The sequence below is a fragment of the Siniperca chuatsi genome, linkage group LG3 (genome assembly GCF_020085105.1).
Source record: "Siniperca chuatsi isolate FFG_IHB_CAS linkage group LG3, ASM2008510v1, whole genome shotgun sequence".
Taxonomy (NCBI): domain Eukaryota; kingdom Metazoa; phylum Chordata; class Actinopteri; order Centrarchiformes; family Sinipercidae; genus Siniperca; species Siniperca chuatsi.
In genome coordinates, this window is record NC_058044.1 from 27317694 (window position 1) to 27329097 (window position 11404).

The 11404-nt window shown below is 40.5% G+C and overlaps 1 long non-coding RNA gene across 1 annotated transcript; it reads left to right on the forward strand.

Moving 5' to 3' along the window:
* Nucleotides 1-431: 431 nt before the first annotated feature.
* LOC122873434 lies at nucleotides 432-9911 on the forward strand. Its single transcript, XR_006377452.1, has 3 exons — nucleotides 432-554; nucleotides 3010-3090; nucleotides 9610-9911. It is a non-coding gene; the product is annotated as an uncharacterized LOC122873434 (long non-coding RNA).
* Nucleotides 9912-11404: the final 1493 nt, after the last annotated feature.

The following is an 11404-nucleotide window of genomic DNA, read 5'->3' on the forward strand; positions in this document are numbered from 1 at the left end:
TGGGCTCTTCGAGTGCATTAATCAGTCAAGCCACAGCGCCACAGCTATTACTCATCTGGTCAGAATGAGAGAGAGAGAGAGGGAGAGAGAGAGCATAACAGAGACAGAGACCAAGAACGGGAGAGAGAAAAGAGGGAGAGCTGGAGGGAAAGGAAAGAAGTGCAGGGAGGTAGCTGCTCTGTATTCATTCATCTTTTAATATCTCTCCTTACCTCAAGGCTTTTCATCTCTCTAACCATCTATCCATTCATCCATCCATCCACTCATTCAGCCAGCAACCAGCCATGCATCCATTCATTCATCTATTTATAGATGCCACTACCTCCCCACCCTCCCACCTAATCATGCATCCATCTTTCTATCCATCTTTCCATTTCCCCTTTCACCTCACTCCCCATCTTCTATCCATCTCTCCATCTCTCCATCTACACCTGTCTCTATCTATATTTCTTTCCTCATTTATCCATATCGTATTTTCGCGGCAGACCCAAAAAGAAAATGGGGGGGAGTGAGAGGTGTGGAGGTGTGGAGCTGTTTTGCTGCGCAGCAACAGGGTAAGGATGTAGAGAGGAAAATATTTTTTTTCAAAGTGAAGGACAAAGAAGAGCTCACAGTCTTACTCTCTTTTTGCTTCTTTCTACCAAGAGTGAGAGTCTACAGCCAGCTAACAGCTCTGTGAGGCTGTATTTAGGCACAGCAGTAATTTAATATACATGCTAACATGCTCACAGTGATAATGCTATGATTTTTACCATGTTCACTATCTTAGTTTAGCCTGTTAGCATGTCATATCTAGCTAATTTACACTAAAGACAAAGTACAGTTGAATGGCAGTAGTTTTGCAGGTATTTGGTCATAAACCAGACAATTGGATAAATTTTGACCTGATGATGGTGCTAGATGAAAAGTTAAGGGATCATCAAAGTGATAACAATTTATCCTGAGGGGGGCATGAAAGTGGGTACCAAATTTCATAGAAATCCTTTCAATAGTTGTCAAGACACTTCACTAAAATCCCAGAATGTCAACCTCATGGTGGTGCAAGAGCAAAAGTCAGGGTCACCAAAGTCATTAAGATTAATCTTCTGAACACCATGAATGTCTGTACAAAATTTCATGACATTCCATCTTCTAGTTGTTGAGAAATTTCTGTCTGGACCAAAGTGGTGGACCGACCAACCGATCAACAGACAGACCGACAGACAGACATTGCATGGCATTGCGTTCTACGGAACCATAGGTTCTACGGATGGTCACAGATAGGTTTACAGTAAAAACCTGTGAACACAAAGAATCTCACGCCTTGTGGAAGAAATTGCAAATGGGACAGATGGCTGTATGAAGCAAATGATTCCTTGCCTCCATCTAAAGGTGCAGGCAGAGAGCAATCAAGCTATAGCCTTCCCAAGTTTTATGGTCACCTTATGGCGCTTCAACAAATGCGGAGATGTGTGTGTGAAAATTCATGCAGATGCACAACATTTCATACACCTAACAAGCCTTTAGGTAGGCTCCCCACGCTTGACAGGGTTAATGCGAGTGACTTAAAACTGTACACGCACCCATGGACACACGTGTATACCACATTCTGGATAGGAAGCATACAATTACCAACATGAAGGTTCAGTGAGCTCATGTAACAGAAAGTTCGATATTCAGAAGTACTTTCAGCGCTGCCACAACACGCTCATATGTTCATGAACAAGAGAAGAGAGAATGAAAAACAGCAGCAGGCAGAAAGACTGACATTTACATTTCATTAATTTGACTGACACTCTCACTCTGAGCAACTTAATTGGAGTGCAATGGTAGAATTTGAAAAATCCTACCAACAGGCCAGAATTACAATAAATAGTTATGAAATGAAACATAGACAGGGAACCTGAGAAGAAATTGCAGCGTGGGGGAGAGGGATGGCAGAAGTAAGGAGAAAGCCAGTGGGAACCACTGGAACCACAGCCAGACTGGGAATGAATCGAAGTGGCAAGCTGAATGGACAGCGGTGAGAAAAGAAAAGCAGAGCAGAGCTGGTGTGTGTAGACCTGGACAGTAGCCTGGTGGTGTGCATGTGTGGATCCCTTCGCAGCCTTGTTTGCCAGCAGCAGGATTTTGTATTCAACACAAGCAGCCAGTGGAGGGACTGTATGAGGGGGATAACATGGGATGGTCTGGGGAGGTTGAAGTTGAGGTGTGCTATGGCGTTCTGGATGAGTTGTAGGGGCTGGAAGGAGTGTGGCTGCAGAGGGAGTCGCATTAGCCCAGACAGAAGATGACTAAACTTGAGCGAGGAGCTGGACACAGTCTCTGGCAGGGAAAGGTCTGATGTTATATTTGTCATACCAGGCTGTGGCTGTATTGTGGGTTTAGAGTTGTACTAAATTTTTGGCATTCTGGTGGCAGTCACCACTGTCTGGTCAGGAGTGATGGAGGGGGCTTGTAGAGGGCAAGATTTTCTGAGGAGACAGAAAACATGAATATTGTTGAGGCTGAATTTGAGGTGGTGGGCTGACATTCAACTGGCAGAGTCAGGAAAACAGATATGCATGGTTCCATGAGAAGCATACAAATAGAACTGCAGATATCCAATTCAGTGAAGTGATCCTGAATGTGAGGCGACACACTAAAGCACAGATAATTCATATACTTAAAAAGCAGTGATACCTTATCTTCCAACAAGCATTTCTTTTTGTATTACCCTGCCCGGGCTGTAAATAGACCATGCATTTGTGTACAAATTAGAGCTTCCCTTCAACCCACAGCTCAAATAAAATGAGAGAAAATAAATAAATAACAAATTGCCTTCAGGATATCATCGTATTCAACACTTCCTGTCTTGAACACACAGAAATAGTCGCTGGCTCCAGGGATAAACTTGACATATTTTATTTTTCTAAACTAAATGATTTCCCTCACACAGAGACAGCTAATAATGGTTTGCCAGACGGTGATTGAGAGGAAACTGCCAGAATGCCCTGTTCTCCAATTTACATTTTGTTTATTTTTACTCAGCTTTGAACTCCACCCACTCCCCTGCTGCTGACAAATCCCGAGAGAGACTTGCAGGATGGTCATGATTGTCTCCTTGCTGCGGTGAGTGATGTCATAAGTGTTGTTTATTTGTTAAGTTAGCAAGTTTGCACATATATATCCATGACAGAAACTGTTTGCATTTGTGGTTTCAAATTCTTTAGTATTTAAATACAAATCCATCTGTTTCTATTTTTAATGGCCTAAAACACAGAAAACGTGCTGCAGCATCGCATAAACTGCAATATCTGCCGTTGTACAACACTGTACAGCACTACAGTGCAGTGCAAAACAGTGACTTTGAGGTTAAATTGCTGTCTGTAAACTTTAATTTGAGGGTGTTTACATCAATATCAGATTAACTGTGTAGGAATTGTAGCCCTTTGTATGCATAGTGCCCCAATTTTAGAGGACAAAAACTAATCAGATAAATAAATATTAGCATATACTGTATATGTATCAAATGACAATGTGAAAACAATGTGAAAGAGGTTGCTTGTATCTGTATCAGAGCCTCATAGTGAGTTTCAGCTCTTTATTAAGCTGTCCATCCTGCAACGTAACGTTGCAACGTTTTTGTTCACTCTCAACGCTCTCGTAAAGTTGTTTTCGGCTGTAGCAGGCGGCCACTCTAAAGCTCTAACTCACTGTACACTCCCAGCTGCTACTATCCCCTGGTGAACTTAAAAGGTGATATGTCAGTGTTGTGTTTCAGTTGCCCCCAAGTGGCCAAAACATATTGCAGGTTTAAGGTATGGTTAGCGTTAGGCAACTAAAACACTTGATTAAGGTTATGGTATGATTAATGAGAATGCTTTTGCCTGGACAAACAGGCAGACAAATTCTCTGGGAAAGACTTTTTTCTTTTGCTGATATCCTTTATTTTTCTGGTAAAAGTTATGGACAGCGGATCTTGGATACATACAAATCACTGGAACTTTAATTTATGAAAGACACAGAAGGCTACCATCATATTTTTATCACTTATTACCTCTTCATTACTGCGCAAGCATGGCCTACAAACAGTACAAGCCTTTTGTGTTACTGTACTGAACTACAGGGACTGTTAACATGTGATTAGCTGAAGCTTGTTAGCACCAAGATGCCCCCCTTCTCTATGGACCACTCTGACAAACTTCTTCAGAAAATTGCAGTGCTTGAAACTAAAATACACCAATTAGAAGTGAAGATGGAGGTGAATGGAGTGTGTGGGAATGATACCACTTGGGAGGATGAGGATTTCGAAACGAGGGGGTCGTCTGGGAGTCCTCCCCCAGAACATTTTGAGTTTCAGAGACTTTGTTTCCAAAATAAGTACACTGCGACAGATTTTTTAAATAATAAATACTTTTAATTTTACCTTCAATTCTCAGGAAAGAATACAGAATAATTTGCCCCTAAAGCGTGAACTTGCGTGAATCTCTGGCATAATCATCTATTCATCAGTTTTCATTCATTCCATTTCTCTCTGCGTCTCTCACTCACTGAGGAAGATGAGGAGCGAGCAGCTCTCTTCCAACTCACAACTGTACAGTGCCAGAAACAGGATGTGAAATAAATAAGGCTAGACAATTCTTTTTCTCAACACTAATATCAACAATTATTGTACCACAGTTGAGAAGCTAACTAATCCCCTAACATGTTGATGATTTCCTGTCTCTCAATAAGTGTAACGAGTTTGCATATTTTTGGTATATTAAAAAAAAAAAAAATTTAAATATCAGAGTGGCCATAAATTCTTCCATGTCAAACAATGGAACCAGACCACTGCTGCAACCACACACAAACAATTTGGCCAGAATGTCAGCATTCAATGCTATCAATACTAAAACTTGTTTTCAGTTGCTTGGAAATAGATGTGCTGAAAATTGTCAGTGGCTCACTCCTATCAGGTATTTTTCCAAAATCACTGAAAACTGCAGTCGTTAAGCCCTTTCTAAAGAAAGGCAACCTGGCTCCTTCAATATTGAATAATTACAGACCCGTCTCTAATCCTCCCTTTCTTCGAAAAATGATTGAGAAAGCTGTTTTGATTCAACTCAATAACTTTTTAAATGTAAATGGCCTTTTGGACAGATTTTATCTGGCTTCAGACAACACCACAGCACCGAGACTGTACTGATAAAGGTGCTAAATGACATTTGTCTGAATGCTGATTCAGCTAAAACATCAGTTTTGGTGCTGCTTGATCTTAGTGCAGCCTTTGATACTGTGGACCATAAAATATTTCTTGACAGACTGGAAAAGTAGTTGGAATTATCTGGTACAGTCCTCAGTTGGCTTAGATCATATCTCAAAGGCAGAGGCTATGTTGTTGCTATTGGTGATCATAAATCTGAGCGGATCACCATGACGTGGAGTCTCCCAGGGTTCAATTCTTGAGCATCTATTATTCAACCTGTACATCCTCCCTCTCAAATCATACATGACAATAACGTTGCTTATCACATCTACGCAGATGACACACTTTTTTTTTTGAGGGGGAGGGCTTTTTTGCCCTTATTTGACAGTGAAGCTGAAAATAGACAGGAAAAGGCAGGGAGAGAGAGGGGATGACACGCAGCAAAGGGCCGCGGGCCGCTGCGGCAAGGACCCAGCCCTGGTACATGGGGCGTGCGCTCCACCCGGTGAGCGGCCCTCAACACTCAGATTTACTTAGCGTTCACCAAGTGACTATGGTCCCCTAGACTCACTCTATCAATGCTTAGAGCAAGGAAATAGCTGAATGCAATTAAATTTTCTTCAATTAAATAAAGACAAGACTGAAATCGCTGTTTTGACAACAAGGAGGAAAGAATGAAAATTATTGCTCAGCTTGATTCCAGAGCTATAAAGACAGAAACCCAAGTTAGAAATCTTTGTCTTTTAATAGACTGAGATCTGAGATTCAGCAGCCACATTAAGGCAATAACTAAATCAGCATTTTATCATCTCAAACAAATAGCAAGAATTAAACGTCTCATGTTCAGACAAAATTTAGAGAAACTCATTCATGCCTTCATTTCCAGCAAGTTATTATTTTAACGATGTCTTGTCTGGTCTTCCCAAAAAGACAACTTCAGCTCATTCAGAGTTACAGAGAGTTATATCAAGAACTGAGCACATTACTCCTGTTCTTAAATCTTTACACTGGCTTCCAGTTACTTATAGATAGATTTTAAAGTGCTGCTGTTAGTTTAAAAATCACTCAATAATCTCAGGCCAAAATACATTGCAGAGCTGCTTTTAGCTAAAAATGCTGCACACAGATGGAACCAACTCCTTGATGATCTCAAATGCGCCCCAACCCACTTTCAAATCTAAATTTAAAAACTTTGTCGTTCTCCTGGGCCTTTGATTGATTGGTTTCTCTACTGCATTTTTATTTCCTTTGTTGCATTTGGGGCAACGTACAACTTACTACTGCACTGTAACTGCACTCTAACTATATTTCTGGTCTATTACATTTGTATGTATTTACATTTATATAATTTTATCTAGTTTATTTAATTTTATTCTATTTTAATTGATTATATTCCGTTTTTTATTGCTTATTGTTTTGAATGTCATTCTAATGCTTTTCTTTGCCTATTATAGAGCACTTTGAATATCCGTTGTGTTTGAAATGTGCTGTATAAACAAAGCTGTCTTGCTTTTGCTACATAAAGGTCACACTATGTCCTGCATTGGCACTAAATGTTGGCATTTGACGTAAATTGTGAGGTGCATCATTGTACAAAATGGATGTAATCCTTAAAGGTACTGGACTGCTCAATCCCAGCTTGTTCCACGGTCCAGTGACCATTTGCCCCTTTAGCTGATGAAGAAATATCAACCATGACGTGATGGTGGAGTGGAAATGGTGCTCAAAACCTTTTATAGATTATGGGACTGTAAATAAAGTCATTATGTTTGATATTTGGATAGAAATCCTTTGCAGTCAGTGAGTTGCTTAAGTCTACAGCCCACAGACATCAGGAGACACTTGTATCTCCATCTGCCAGGCTTTGCTACAGTCATCTTCAATGCTTGCTTATTTTAGGGGGGGTTTCCCTTCAGTCTGGTCTTCAGCAAGTGAAAAACATGCTTAGTTAGTGTGAGGTCAAGTGACTGAACATTCCACTACAACACTCCTTGGCGGTCTTCTCTGGACCATTGTCCTGCTGCTTGCTGCTGCTGTGTAGTCTGTAGCTATGTTTAAAAATAACTATGATTCCTACTATGATGTCGCAATATGGATACAAATACCCTCAAACACCCATAAAGCTGCAAGTCAACATGTTAATCTCAGTCAATGTTTCATTTTAAGAACAGTGTGCTGGAGTAAAGAGCCAATATATTGACTATAGAGCCATGCTAGCAGCTCTATAAGGTTGTACTTACATACAGTGCTGCTTTGAGCTAAATGCTAAAGTCAGCATGCTAACATGCTGATGTTAAACAGGTACAATCAGAAATCAGCCAATCAATTTATTAATCCTCGAAGGGATAGTTTAGCCTGTTAAAATGCCAACATTAGTAGTACACAATGTAAAACACAAAGTAGAGCTGATGCTGATGGGAATTACATTAGTATTGCAGGTATTTAGGTATTTTTAGTAAGTAAAAGTCAGGGGATCATGAAAGTCATTAGAATACATGTTCCTGCAACATGAATGTCTGTACCAAATTGTGTGCCAATCTATCAAGAAGATGTTGAGATATTTCACTTGATATGTGAAAACTTTGAACTGTTTGTGGCACTAGAGGAAGAGTCAGGGGATCACCCAGTCAATAGGATTCATCCTCTGGGCACCACGAGTGTCTGTACAAAATGTAATGCCAATCCATCGGCTAGTTTGCAAGACATTTCATTAAAAGTCAAGGGATCACCAAAGTCACTAGGATTCGAGGTTTGGGACAGGTGTCTATATGGGACAGGCAATAATTATTTTCACACAAAGCTCTATCAATTTTTTTTTTATTTAAACCAATTTGAATATTACATAACATTAATTACAAACCATTCATCTGATCTAGCTATGATGCACAGAGTGAGAGAAAGAGAGAGAGAGATAGAGAGAGAGTGACGTATCATAATGCCGGTAGCCTACCTTAGAAAGGAATATAAATAATTGAGGAATGGACTCAGTCACCACTTTTTTTCATCTCTCTTGTTTTCCATGCCGGAATGAATTATACTTTGGTGTTCATGGTTTCCGGAACCAGGAAAGAGGTTTTATACATCGAAAGAACTTCTATAAAAATCAGACCGTTTAATTAAATACCTGCATTTCTCAAAACCACACCCGGCCAGTCAAAGGGATCGGCATCTAATTGGGACTCGGCTTTTAAAGTTTTACGGTATTTCAATCTGGACCAGAGTGGTGAACGGACTAACTGTCCAACATTGCCGCCCATAGAGCCATTCTGCTAGCATTGGTAAAAACACCTAACTACAGACTTTCAGTCAGCACTTTATATTACATTATATTTAATGAGTATTTGCATCCCAGTGTCATGAAAAAGGCAATAGGTTTTGAACATACAAGAAGCAAATTGTGTGTGATCCAGTAGTGGTACTGGTACTTATATAGTCAACATGCAAGTGTTATACATTTGCTCCTGATGTACAGTAATGCTCACAAGATTGATCAGTGATGGAACTTCAATGCTTACACAATAACACTTCATACATTAGGAATTATTGCTTCTGCATCTTACACTGACCCTGTCAGTGTTATGGACAAAAAATATTCTCAATTCTAGTGCTCTAACGCCTACACAAACTGTATAACATTATTCAGCTTTTTACCCTCTGTCTGGCATATATCTGTACCTCTGCCAAGTCTCTCACACACACACACACACACACACACACACACACACACACACACACTCATACACACAAACACGTTTGTTGCACTTACCACACACACACACACACACACACACACACACACACACACACACACACACACACATATACAATGAGTGACCTTGCCTCCCTGGGGAAGGACCATGTTTAATTGTTCATCAGCACTTTCCTCAGTGTTCCGCAGGCAGGGAATTAAAGGAGAGGAGGAGAGGAGAGGAGAGGGGTAGAAATGAGGAGGGAGGTAAAGAAGTTAGCTCCCGGGATGATACCAAACACGAGAGGAGAGGAGAGGAGAGGAGAGAGTACAAGGATGGAAATGAGGGAGAAAACCAAGGCATGTGCTTAATTGTTTTGGAAGCAGATGGACAAACAGTCAGGCAAACACATTCTCTAACTTAATCAACTCCAGCATGATGAGCATCCCGAGAATAAGCCCTGTAGCGTCATGAGTAAGTGTTATATATGTCTAGTTAGATTCCAATAAGAGCGCAGTAGCATTGATATATTGTTAACAATGTGGTGAGTAACTGGGGAATGATATGTTATTTAAACCTTTGTAAATCACAGTGAAACATGAAACGAATGCTTTAATTGTAAATATATTGGTCTCTCAGCTCTTTTGTACCATGTATGCTGACTAATCATCTGCTGACCAAATAGACTGTGATGTGTGAAGTGATATTCACTGATTTATTTCCGTCTCCCTTTCTTTTTTCTCCCTCCCTCCTTTTTTTTCCCCTCCTCAGAACTTCTCTTGCTGCTGTTTCCCTCTGTCACTTTCATTCTCTATGCACCTTGTCCTCTCTCTCTCTTTTCTCTCTCTCTCTCTCTCTCTCACTCTCTCTCTAGACTTCTGACTAGATGGGGTGGCAGATAGTGATGAGCCAGCAGTGGCCATGCTCGGCTGCTTTAGCTAATGGAACTCTCCTGTCTCTACAAGGCTTCACAATGTAGTCCGGGACCAGGACCTTATCTCATCATCTGTGTGCGTGTGTGTGTGTGTGTGAGATAGAGAGAGAGAGAGAGAGAGAGAGAGAGAGAGAGAGAGAAAGAAAGAGAGAGAGAGCATGCACGTGCATGTGCATGTGCATGTACAGGGCTATCACCTTTCAGTATGTAATGTAATGTCTTGGACAGCGTCTCCCACCCACTCCATGACGTGCTGGTCAAGCAAAGGAGCACCTTCAGCGGAAGACTCATCCCCCCATAATGCACCACAGAGCACCACAGGAAGTCATTCCTGCCTGTGGCCATCAAACTCTTTAACTCCTCCCTCTAAGGGTTAGTCTAGATGACCCTAGGTCACTAAACTGGACATTGATCATTACATCTCTGCCATAATTGAATAATTGTGCAATATTCTGTGTACTACTCCTGTGCAATATTATTTTTCCCATGTTAGTTTTTCTTATTTATTGTTATTGATATTATATACCTCTATTACTCTCGACAGCAAATGCACCTCTGCTTATTACTTATTACTTATTTTATTACAATGTATTATTATACTGTATTATCATCATCAACCGGTAAACCCACTTGGTACTTCACACTTAGTTTATCTTATACTTATACCCACCTGATGCTTAATTTATTTTCTGACCTGTTTTTAGAGTGTTTTATAGTGTATCATATTGTTTGCTAGTACTTTCTCCTGTGTGCACTGACGTAAAGGCGAGCTACTGTAACAAAGAGTTTCCCTACGGGGATCAATAAAGTATTTCTGATTCTGATTCTGATATGTTTTGGGTCACAGTGTGCAGACAATGGCTAGATATTATAAGTTAAAACTTAAGTGGTAATACAATGTGTTTTAGCTAACAATGGAAGAACTTTTGGGATAGCTTAGTTCACATTTTAAGGATTCAGGTTTACTCACGCAATGTTGCGTAAATTGATGAGATCTGGGAAAATGGAACAAAAAAAGAATTCAGGCAGGGTAAGAAACATGAGAAGGAGAGGGTAAGGAAATGGCAAAATTCGAAAACACTTCCTCAAATTTGCAAAAAAGTTTTTGTGCTCACTTAAAGTGGTTTTTGACTTTTTCAAAAAAGAATTAATGCACTTAATGGGAGATGGAAACACCTTTTCTGAATAAGTTCTGACATAGCGAACATTTAACTCACATGACTGGTTTTGTTTCCGGTTCACAACCTCTACTTCTTCTACTATTATTACAGCCATGCATAACATAGCCTATACTGTCAACTTCTGACGAAACTACGCTGTAGCCTAGTTTATTTGCGCCAAACCAGTTGATGGAAACCAGAGACTGTATATAAAAATGGACGTAGTGTCCTTGACGTCACCCGTAGGTTTCTGAAAATCAGTTTTGAAGCTCAAAGTGGACGGAGCCAGCCGTCACCATCTTGGCAGCGCGTCACTCGGCCAAACTCCCAGATAACCAAAATGTTATCTTTTTGGGCAAAGAGGTGGAGCGTGGGTGGAGCTGAGGTGGGCCATTGAAGCCTGATTTCTGAACTACGCACACTTTGCTCAATGTTACAAAGCTAGCTAAGGTTAAGGAGCTAGGCTAAGAAG